We start from the raw sequence: 12,613 nt of genomic DNA on the forward strand, positions 1-12,613 counted from the left end.
AACAGTGCCCCAAACATAGTAGATATGCAACAAAAATTTCTTGAAGAAATAAGGCTGAATTTTGTTGTGGTGATTGAGAATACACTGTATTCATTTTCAGTCATTAATGGACTGTGAACCAATTTTTCTCAAGTATCTGAAAATTTCACCATGCTACATAAGAGATCATATAAGAAGATACAGATTTAGAAGCCATAGATCAGCTTTGGGTATCCTAATTTGGATTAACACTCCTTTTTCAGGAGTGAAAAATTTCCCACACTGCCTGCTTAAAAATATCATTCATACTCAATGGCTTTTATTCTTAAATATGTCACTGGAAGCCCACACATTTTTTTTCTTTGACCTACCCACACATTTTTTTTTTCCATTCCAAGTTCATTGAACAAAAACCTACATATAGATGATTACCTCTTTTTTGTTTTTGTTAACCCTGAACCTGTCCAAAACCAGAGTTGCAAAGAGAAAAGAACCAGTATCTCGTATAGCATAATCAGAAGTGCTAGAAACAGGATCTTTAGTAGGAGTGTGCAGACCTGAATTATGCAGTCTCCCAGATTTTGTGTGTGACATGTTGACAGAGGTTGACACTTAGTGGGTGAGTACCCTGTAGTTGTCAGCTGGCATTAAGACTTGCAGTTCACTCTGCAGCTAAAATAAAGGAAGAATGACAACGTCCACAATTGAAATCTACACTCCAGCACTGTGGCAGCCTAAAGGATTGCTGATAGCTCCACAGAACCTGGGGTCCCTCTGCTTTACAGAGCACAGAGATGGACACATGGAAGGTTATCTATTAACTGTTCACATCTAACTGCATTTTGTTCATTATGGTAATAAAAAATACATTTTGTCATCAAACTTTTATGTGCTTTTCTTAAGTTAATTATAATCGTATGTAATAGAAAATAAGCAAGAGAGGAAAATCAGGGGGAAAATGTAGCCCAAACCAGAGAGGACACCTATTATGATTTCAGAAAAATGTAGCAGAAACCTGTAAAACTAGAAGAAAAAAGTTCAAGGAGTGGGAAATTGTCTACATATTATTTAGGATTCTTTAATGCTTGCTGTTTCTCTAGTAGGATATATTTTGTGTTTTTACAGATATATACTTGAAAGTCTATAATATTACTTTATTATAATGCATGATGTTATAGTCACAGAATTAGGCTTTAGAAAGAACTGTGGTTTCTTCCATCTTTATTGTAATGCTTGTGAGTAAAGCAAGCTTTTAAACTCATAAAAGTAATTAGGGATGTGATCTGTGGAAATACTTTTATATTGTTATGAAGCTATTTGTGTTGCCTTTCTTTGGGAAATTAATTACTATGTGTTTCTAAATTGGGCCTTTTCCTTCTTCTTCCTCTTCTTTTAATTCATAGAGGTTGTGCTTTCTTTGTTTGGTCATGAATAAGAGCCTTATCTGGAAGTTGTTGCCTAGCCAACTCCATTTTAGGTAGACTTGGAAATTTGGTTTCCCCTTTCTCTTCTAATTGAATGAACAGACTGAGGAAGTCTTCTACCTCTCTGACACTGGTAATTGAATTACTGTACAACACATTAAGCAAAGAAAATTTAGAGCAACAACAATTAAATTATGTTCTAATGTTCCAGAGAGGAGGAGTCTCTTTACAGATGGAGAGTAAGGAGACAAAATGATGCAAAATAACACACACCAATAATAGGAAGGGAAAAAAGCAAACATTTCATTAGGCCTTGAACTAGGCTATCCTACAAGGGGCTAAGAAGTAATGACTCAGATTTGGCTTAAGATGTTTCCACTTTGAGGTACCTCCAACTCAGCCAATGAACAGTACAAAGGATTCTTGAGATTAAGAAAGAAATGTGCAGATGAGGCTTCCTAGGTTTTCCTAAAGAAGGACCTCAAGTTTGAGATTCAAGAATTTGCAAAAAGTGAGCCATCAGCCAGACAGGGGAGTCCAGAGTAGAGCTCTTACTATCTTAACTTAGACCTCTCGCCTAGGGAAGAGACCTCACCAACCCCCCCCCCTCCCAGAGTCTTCCTGAAGAGGTCTCTTTGCCTTCTTCTACAGTCACATATGTTCAACCGTCATACTGACCATGGCTTGTTGGGACAACTAATGCTAGTGGTTTCACATAATTAGTTCACTCAAATTCATTTGATTCACACAGTGACCTTGAAAGGTAGATTTTATTTTTACCTTTATTTTACATACGAAGAATCTGAAGTATGATTGTTTACATCAGATCAGTAATGGTAGTTACCACATATTTTGTATTGCTAATGGCTAGGTACTGCCCTAAGCATGCTATATATGCTATCTTGTTTAATCCTCAATCTAACCCCAAGAAGTGGATGCTCTTATCATTATGTGTGGTTTGGATGATAATGATGAGTGGTGATGATGGTGATGATGATGATGACTTTACAAAAGTCAAGACATCATCTGTAAGCACCTGAACAAACACAGAAGGAAGATATTTTATACCCACACTTTTTTCTTTTTTTTTTTTTAAGGACGTTCCCAAACTAGGGGTTGAATCGGAGCTATAGCTGCTGGCCTCTGCCACAGCCACAGCAACACCAGATCTGAGCTCCAATTAGACCCCAGCCTGGGAACTTCCATATGCCACAGGAGTGGCTCTAAAAAGAAAAAAAAAAGGAAAGAAAATATAAAAGCAATTCCTATGATCATAATATCCCATGTGTCTTTAATTTCCAATGGACACCTAAGACAAAGGTTGCATACCCATCTCTCATGTGAATCTACATCTCTGTAATGTATGGTCCATGAGGGCAGGTGTTTTTTCTATCTGGTTCACTGCTATATTCAAGTATGTAGAAGAAAACCTAGGACATAGGAGGTATTCAGTAAATGCCCGATGAATGAAAAGTAGTCAAAGATCAGGATTTCCTGTTGTGGCTCAGCAGGTTAAGCACTTGACATTGGCTCTGTGAGGATCTGGGTTCAATCCCTGGCTTCATTCAGTGGGTTAAGGATATGGCGTTGCCACAAACTACAATGTAGTTCACAGATGTGGATGGATCTGGTGCTGCCCTTGCTGTGTTGTAGGCAGGCAGCTGCAGCTCTGATTTGACCCCTGGCCCAGAAACTTCCATATGCCTCAAGTGAGGCCATAAAAAGAAAAAAAAAAAAGTAGTCAAAGGTCAGAGAATTCATCTTGAATCTAAAAAGGATACTAAAAACTGCTGTAGGATCCTCATCCCTGTGTCAGAGATTATAAGATGTTTCTTTGGTTGATTACACAGAGGCAAAGAAATCATCATTTGGAATTCCTCAGGTTCCCAAAGTTAAAAACATATTGAGGAGGTCCTTACTGTCCAGACCAAAAAACAAAAAACAAAAAACAAATCCATACTGTATAATAGATTTCAGATGCTGCAGGCATTTATATTTGCTATGAGTAGTCCCGCAGATATTCATCTGGACCACATACATTTTAGATCAACAGGCCACAAATATTTATTAATTCAAACATTTTCTTATTTAAAGAAGGCAGTCAAGTTATGTCAGTAAGGAGGGCTACTGCTCTAGAATAGTATCTAAAATAGTGGAAAGAAATGGTGAGTTTCTTTTAAATGCGAAGTAATGACATAACTTTGTGAATCATTCTTTCTAAAATAATGGCATTTAGAAAGTGATTTTTTTTATTATTTACTTCAGCTGGCATTGCTGGAATGACCTACCTCCTGTGTTATCTAACATGGCAGGGCTGGATGCCAATGTCCAGGCTGCATTTTGAATGTTTCAGACCGTTTATGTAGACTGTGTAAAGATGCTGTTCTGCATAGTTTATTTTGTCTCTTGACCATAGAGCACTAAGCCCTGGACATTACTGTGTACAGTGGGTTTTGAATTCTTTGCCCATGGTATCACACCATGGCCAGTATCACACACGGAAGTTAATGACCGATTGTTATCTTAGTCCATAGCTTGCATTCCTTTTGATAAGACTATTTCAGCAAGGGGGTGGATCACAAAGTACAGGATTAATTAAGGTCAAATCCCAATGAAACGTGCAATCTATTTTCTCAAAGAAAGAACTTGGAAGAATCACAGGGTGAATTTTATATACCAAAACCCAATTTTTAAAATAATGTTTAATTAAACTTGAAGCTTAATTTCCTTTTTGTTTAAAGAGATGGAATAGTAATGCAACATAATTTAAATGTGCCCATAGAGGAGGAGACGGGAAGCATTTATCATTGCTGTGAACTACTGTCATTTACAATGGTGATGAGCCACTCTGAACATCGTAACAATCCAAGCACATCTAAATCATCCAACTCTGCTGACACTAGTTTATTAACATCAGACAGTAAAAATTGGTCTCTGGGAAACCACTGAATCTGGGTCCAGTGGTGTACTATTATTTTTAAAATGTAGATTTTTTTGATAGAGAATGATTGAGGAAGCAAGCTTTGTAACTCAGTGCACTAATCATTCTAGTTTTATTTTTTTTTTTTTTTTTTTTTTTTTTTTTTTTTTTTGTCTTTTTGCTATTTCTTTGGCCGCTCCTGCGGCATATGGAGGTTCCCAGGCTAGGGGTCCAATCGGAGCTGTAGCTGCCAGCCTACACCAGAGCCGCAGCAACGTGGGATCCGAGCCGCGTCTGCAACCTACACCACAGCTCGCAGCAACGCCGGATCGTTAACCCACTGAGCAAGGGCAGGGACCGAACCCGCAACCTCATGGTTCCTAGTCGGATTCGTTAACCACTGCGCCACGATGGGAACTCCTCATTCTAGTTTTAATGCACTGCAAAAATGTCAATCCCAACTGGGATTTTAACTCAGGTTAAGATTGTGCTGAATTTCTGGATCTCTTGCAAGATGTGCTTTTCTTCCCAGATTGTAGTGCCATTTTCTCCTAATTGTCTCCTGATAACTTTTCCTATCATATTATGAAGTCCTTTAAAAGAAATTAACATTCTTTGTTAGAACTCCTAAGTCAGCTCAGTTGAGCTGAAGTCCCTTGTACATTTCAAGCTTTCTTTGAGGCTGTTAGAGAAGGTAAGTTATATTGAAAGACTATGCTTCAAATAAGAACTTGAGAATGAAAGTTGTCTTCTTTCGTTCCTGAATATAGTTGTGTAATCTGTCCTGTTTTGAATCTATCTATTGTCCCAAACATGGGTAGCTGCAACAATAGAGTACCCCTACAGAGAAAGTTGTGTGTGGAAAAAGTTCAAAGATAAATTAAGTGACAGGTTTACAGGTCCTTTTGTTTGTTTTTGGTTTTTAGGGCTCTGTCATCAAGCAATAACTGTTAGCCTTCCTAGCTTCCTGGTGGTTTATAAAACTATATAAACTGTTTGGAATATAAATATCACTCTAAATTAAGATTGGATTAACTACATCAATAACACAGTAATGATCTGAGTAAACAAACTTGTTTTCTTCTGCCTTAGATACTATTTTTAAATAATTCGGCATTATTCTCAAGGTGTTTGAAGTAAGGAAAGTCCTCTAACATTTATGAGCTTCAGTTTCTGCTCCTGTGGAATGAGTGTGCTGGTAACTGTCTCATAGCATACCTTCCCTGACCTCAAGCCAGGAATGTATAGCTCTCTGATGTGTATCCAGCCACCTCGAGTTTATCCCTAAGAGAAAATTTAGCGCAAGGATATTCATCCCCTTTGTATCTGCTAGACTATTCCTCATAGAAACTAGCAGCAGATGATCCTTCAATGTCATATTCCGAGAAACTAGCAGAATACATGTTATGACACACAGAATAGAAAATCAATCAGTATTTATAAAACAAAGGAATTAGCTACTCAGGGAACAAGGTTAATAGATGATTAAATGGAAGAATGTATGTGGAAGGGTTTCGAAAAACTGTGCTTATCAGAACAGTGCACTAGCTCATTAATAAAATGTATAATCCATAAGTATAACTAGAAAAAATATAATACACAAGAATAAAGATCCTTTTGGGATAAGAATCAAGGCTTGTATGTTTTACGTTTGTTTTTCTGATTTTGGGTTTGGTTTTGGTTTTTGGTTATTATCAATGTTAACTTTGGAACCAAGCATAGAATCCCACACATATCTTCCCCCAAAACTGTTGTTGTTTTTTGGTAATAATACAATGAACTAAATGCAGTCGTCACTTCTTCATAGAAAGCTTTCCTTGGGAGTTACTGTTATGGCTCAGCAGTAACGAACCCAACTAGTATCCATGAGGACTCAGGTTTGATCTCTGGCCTGGCTCAGTGGGTTAAGGATCTGGCGTTGCAGTGAGCTGTGTTGTAGGTTGCAGAGGCAGCTCAGATCCTGCACTGCTGTGGCTGTGCCATAGGCCAGCAGCCATAGTTCTTATTCAACCCCTAGCTTGGGGACTTCCATATGCCACAGGTTCAGCCCTAAAAAGGAAAAAAAAAAAAAAAAGACTTTCCTTGACTCCATCTAAATAGTTCCCAGTGTACTCATTCCTAATCATGGTGGATATTTTCCTGGCCCTTATCACACTTTGTAATTAAGAGAATCTATGAGTATGAGACCATCCATCTTTCTCACTGAATGACTAGCTCTCTGAAGGTCGGGCAGCCTCTGTTTTAATAACCCTGTGGCTCCAGCTTCTGAGACAATCCTTGTTGCAACAAGAGTTGCTCAATACTTTTGAAAAAAGAAGGAAAGGGAAGAAGGAAGAGGTGAAGGAGAGAGCAGCAAGGGGAGAGAATAGAATTCAATCAAATACCTTTAAAATTAGTTAATAAATTTAATAAATCCAGGGTTCCATTAAAACAACAAAGAGTATCCAGCTTTGTTAGTGCCTAACCTGCATATCAGATTCCTATGATGATTTTTTTCTTTTTTTTTTTTCTCTCTTCATGTGTTGGGGTAGGTGAGTTACATACCAAAAAAAGTTGAGAGAAAAAAATTTTAATTCAGATTCTAGAATTTTATATCTTTGGTGATACATTCTCCTGTAAATTAATCCAAATAGAATGCTTAAAAGCTTTCAGAACTAGAAACGTATGTAATTTGCGTAGGTAATAGATGTGAGACACATACAACTTAAATGGGCATATAAACTATCCATATAAAATGGACATTAACAAAAATAAATGTCTAGACTCTAAAAAATGCAAAATCAAAAAAACACAAACAAAACTAATGCTTATATCCTTTAAGCTGGAATCTTGGACTTTATATTGCAAAAGCAAATGAAAAATGTCAAATAAAGTTCAAGGGCAAGTTATGCAAATGGAAAAATAATGGCTTTATTTTTCTCTGTGTTAGGCATCATTTCCTAAACATTTGAAGCAAAGTGTATATTTAAACCACATTTAGATTTAGCTTTGACATCTTTTAAAAGAAAAAAAATAGGAATTAAAATGCAATTTGTGTATATTCTTGTATTTCATACTTTCCCCATCTATTTAGCATTAATGCAGGGAGAGCTATTCTTTTAGAAAATGTCAAAAAGAACAAATTACTCCAAATGGTACTGTTGATTGTAAGTAGGCTGTATTGCCTCATTCTAATGTAATGAATTCTGTCAATAATAGAACTGATTTTTTTTCCCAATTTTTCAAGATGATTTTAGTGACTTGTGATCAAAACACTGAAGGATAAGGGGAACGCTATCTCCCTGTAAAATATTTTAGAATGCTTCTACACCAGCTAGCTCTTTCTTGAGGGCAACTTTAAATCTAAGTCAAGTCACAAATGGATTGAGACTTGTGATCTCGCTCTGTCCTTTGGAAAACTATGTACATCACGAAATCACTATACATTTTGACATAGTCGGCAGCCTTTGCTCAGAAACAGGCCCTGAATCAACTGAGCATGGAAACTCTATTGGCCTGGGGATATACTGGCCTTTAAATAAAGAAGGTTGATGGTCTCTGGTAGAACAATGGAGAAATCTCCCAACATCTATAATTTGGTGGAATACACTCACTGTAACAGACTGTCTTGGTTTCAAGTCATCAACTGCTCATAAAATGATTATATATACTTTTTAGAACAGACATATAATAAATGGGCTGTTAAGCTTACTTGAACACATATTTTTCTAGGAGTACTGATTTCGTCCCATATTATCTTTTATTTCTCCCAGAAGGTTATTTTTGCGTTCTCTCTCCAGCAACCCTGGTCATGCAGAATACCCCCTGCTGATCACACAGCTCTGTGACAGCCATTGCAGATTGCTAATGGTAACTCCGCACTGGCGGAGAGATGACTTTGGATGTCTGATTTAGCCCAGGGGTGCAAAAGGCCTGCTCAGAGAGGTATGATGAAGCTACTTAGGAACAGTGAGACCCAAATTAGGAATAAGCAAATGTGTAAGCAATTATCCATGGGCACATAGTACCTTAAAATAATTGGAACCCCTGTGCCCATTGCTTAATGCCGTCTGCTATCAACTTGTAGCCTCCCTTCTCTGCTGCCACTGAGCACAAGAAAGGAAAAACACCACCGCATATGTAAGCCAGACTTCAGTAGGGCTATGAAACTATTTTCAATTGTTTCACATGGTGCATTTTATCATTTAAAAGTGAGTTGGACCATTGCATGCAGAAATTTGGGTGGAGAAAAAAAAGAATTTATTTTTCAAGTTACCAAACATGATTTGGAAAAAAAAATGCTTTTTAATGTTTTTCAAGATATCTGAACAGGAAAAGTATATTGTCTCTCCAGGATTTTCTAGAAAGTCTCTTGTATGGGATATTGCAAAAGTTTGGTTCATACAACTTCCAGACCATTCCTTAGAAAGGGTAAAATTTGTGCTTCCTCCACTGTCAGCCTCCTGCTGGCATATTAATGGTGACCTTTTAATATTGGTGTTGGAAAGATAATATTTTAATTTTAAGCCAAAATCCTTATTCAGCATAAATGAAAAGATTAAATTAAAACCCAGAACAGGTTAAGAGCAAGAGAGGGAGGGAGAGAAAAAAAGAAGGGAGAAATTAAGACATAACTGACATGATCAGATTATAATCTTCACAATAACAGTATTACCACTTGGAAAAAAAGGCAGTTTAGAGGCAGAGTAAACGCTGTTGAGGTAGCTGCCCAATCTATATGTATACATAACTAACATAAATTAGAAGCAAGGCACCTAAAATATTCATACTGTATTTTGTTATTCTAATTGCCTCTCCCACTCTGATTTTAATGCATCCAAGTCATTTTGATCATATAAATGAAGTTTGAAAATGTCAGCCAAAATCCAAATTCCAGAATTTTATTAACAGCAAATAGTTGAGTAAAATATTTGTAAGATGGGTAAAGATCCACTTTTTAGACTGTGACTTAGCATCTGTCTTACTCACATCATGCAGTTGAATACAATAGGTGCCAACCCATTGGTGGTAGCAGTGTGGGGATTGTGGGATCTGTTCCTTGTAGTGGACATCATATCAGAAAATTTTCTCCCCAGCTAAAGGGATTAAGGAAAGGAATTTTGTTTGGATAAAACGGGTTGTATGAATGCCAAACAATATCCAGCCGTACAGCTTAAGAGCCCATTATCTGACATGTGATAAAACAAACCAGCCTAAGTTGTATAGCATGACGATCGACTTTAAACACACACACACACACACACACACACACACACACACACACACACATTTGCTGCTTGCTCTCTGCCTCCAAAATAAAACTTATAATCACAGCTAACAGTATATAAGATACTCAAGTGATACTTAAAACAAGAGGCACTTTTTTTCTTGCCAGGTTTTTAGCATCTCCAAATTCAAATGCCAGTGCTCAAATACCAATTTCCTGATCAACCCTAGATTAGAGCAAATGAAATAAAACTAAATGGATGGTACATAAAGATCGTTAAATGAATCTACACCTATCTATGGAGTGATGAGTGATTTTCTTTTATATTAGACTGTTATGGCTACTCTACTGAGAACGGTTCTACCCTTTTATTCCAACCCTCAATTCTGAACGTCTGTCAAGACTTTCCAGACAGGGAAGTTTATTTTGTTGAATGCCTTGATGTGGACTGTGAGCTGGTTTCTTTGAATACATTTTAGAATCGATTTCTTTAGAAGATACAGCATATTACCACTGTAGCAAGAGAAATAATTAGATTTGGCCATACCACTTTGTACAGGAACTGTCTCCAACAGATGGGGAGCTCAATCCTTCAGTAGCTATAAACAAATAAAATTCAAAACAATGCTATATTTCAGGAAGACAAGCAATACATTAAAATAAATCAATGACATTGAATATGAAGATGATTCTAATTGCATTTTTTTGTTGTTTTCTAAACTTCCCTCTCGCTCTCATTCTCTCGATTTTTTAGTGTGTTGTATATTTCTTTAGAGCCAGTGCCCACATATGGCAATATTTTTTTTGTTAAATTTTAAAGCTGAATTTGCCTAGAAGAACAAAGAAAGCTGTTTTTAAACTTTGATATCATCAAGTTTCCATTCTAGAAGGGATATAGACACTGCAGGCCAAATTTGGCTCTGATACCCTAAGAAAATCTAGTAATTTGAATTCAGAGAGAATTGGAATTTTTGCATGTAAAAAGAGTGTATTAGCCTCATAACTTCAATCAACAAGCTCTGAACCCATATGGCCCAAAGTCCTTCAATCAACTGTGTATATTAAATCCAAGTCTCCGTCTCCTAAGGCCCCTGGCAATGGGTAGAACACAAAGATGAAAGGCTTGGTGAGAAGAGATAATTAAAACTTAATGGATGCTTGTTGTATAAGTCAGTGCAAAGAAAAATGATCACTTTAGGTATTCTCAAGGAATTTATAAAGAGTTCTATGTGTTATGAGTAATTAATTTGAGATAGTTAACACTAGGAAGATGACCCCTAAAAGATACGGGTCAAGGCTAAGTGCCCAACTCTCTCTTCTGTGATGTTTTATGGGGTGTTTTACACTCAATGTAAGGGGGGGGGGAACTAAGTCCAAGAAAGCCTGAGAAAATCCAAGATCCCTGACCTCTTCTGAAATTTTGTATTGAATTGATTCAGATTAAGGCAATGACCTTTTGATTTTATGATGTCTTTCCTAAAAGGCCTGCAAAGATTAAAGGGCATGATATGTACCTTGAGGAAAAAAAGAGACTGATTATGGCCTTTGACCAGATGATCTCAGAAAATAGAAGTCTCTCTTGCCTTAGCTGGTGGGCACAGAAGCATTTGTTCCAATTGAATCCAGCCACAGTCTCTCAGGAAATGGTGGATCTACCCACAAAGTAAGATAAGGACTTGGGGTGTCAGAAAGATGAGGGTTAATTTTATAAGGCTTTCAAAACGTCAGTCTCCAGTAAGCTATTATATCTGTCTAGTGGCAGCTACTTTTGTTTGTGTGTGTCAGATGACTTGAGCATGAATGAGCTTTTTCATACACATTCTGTTTGAGGGAAAGTCTTGCTGTGTTCTTCCCTTTTGTCATTCATGTGTCTGATTCATACTGTAGCATCATTTTCTCCCAACCTAGCCATCCCTCCTTGATTCTGCTCTTCCTTTCATCATCCCCCCACCTAGCTCTCTAAGTTGCTTAACATTGCTAGGAAAAGGAAAAAAATAGCCATTCTGACACCAAAGGGTAAGTAGGTTGATGGAGTAAGTTTCCCTTTCTCCTATAAATGATGGTATCTGCTTACTGCACACACTGCAAAATATTGTCAACTATCAACATGTGATAAGTACCAGAAGGAACTAAATTCTGAAACATGCATTTGTCACAGGTGAGAGAGTAAGCAGAGATACAGGGGCAAACATTGTGGAAAACAAACATGAAGATTAAAATGGAAAGGGAAAGAGAATGCAGAACAAGATTTACTTTGATTGGTTGAGTTTGAGAACTCTATTTGAAAAGCAAAACCCTTTCATGAAAAACGTCAATATGGCACCTGTATAAATGACCTCCGGGCTTTTTCTTGACAACCTGAAGTCTGTACGTCAACAAACCATGTGGTTCTTAGAAGATTTATAGTCAGAACATAGAGTTAAAAATAAAATTCCTGGGAGTTCCCACTGTAGCTTTGTGTGTTAAGGACCCATTGTCTTCTCTGTGAGGATGTGCGTTTGATCTCTGGCCTCGCTCAGTGGGTTAGGGATCTGGCATCTCTGCAAGCTGCAGTGTAGGTCACAGATGTGGCTCAGATACAGTGTTGCATGGCTGTGGTGTAGGACACAGCTGCAGCTCCGATTCAACCCGTGTCCTGGGAATTTCCATATGCCACAGGTGCAGCCATAAAAAGAAAAATAAATAAATAAAGTTTTTGTGGTGCAGCGGGTTAAAGATCCGGTGTTATCACTGTAGCAGCTTGGGTTGCTGCTGTGTCTTGGGTTTCATTCCTGACCTAAGAACTTCCACATGCCATGGACACAGCCAAAAAAATACATAAATAAAAAATTTTTTTAAATAAAAGAAAATTCTCAAACTTGAAAAGCTTACGTATTCTGTTAAATGTTTTAAATATTTACTGATACAAATTCGTGGTTATAAAAACTTAATTACAAAACTATGAAAACAAATTCATTGGGGAAGGTAAAACCAGGTTGTAATCAGTGCATGCAATTGGAGGAAAAAGAAAAATGTTACTTCCTATTTTAAAAAAAAAAGAAGAAGAAGAAAACACAATCCTATAGGTCCCATTCTGAGTACTTA

General features: G+C 37.2%; 1 protein-coding gene across 15 annotated transcripts in view; it reads left to right on the plus strand.

Moving 5' to 3' along the window:
• The window catches only part of TENM3 (teneurin transmembrane protein 3), a 2,581,468-nt gene that overhangs the window by 1,794,648 nt on the left and 774,207 nt on the right, over positions 1-12,613 (plus strand). The gene's annotated exons all lie outside the window — the stretch shown is intronic.

The sequence above is a fragment of the Sus scrofa genome, chromosome 15 (genome assembly GCF_054392235.1).
Source record: "Sus scrofa isolate SSC_HxYL_T2T_F1_AM1 chromosome 15, Sscrofa_HxYL_maternal_Yorkshire_Landrace_v2.0, whole genome shotgun sequence".
Classification (NCBI taxonomy): Eukaryota; Metazoa; Chordata; class Mammalia; order Artiodactyla; family Suidae; genus Sus; species Sus scrofa.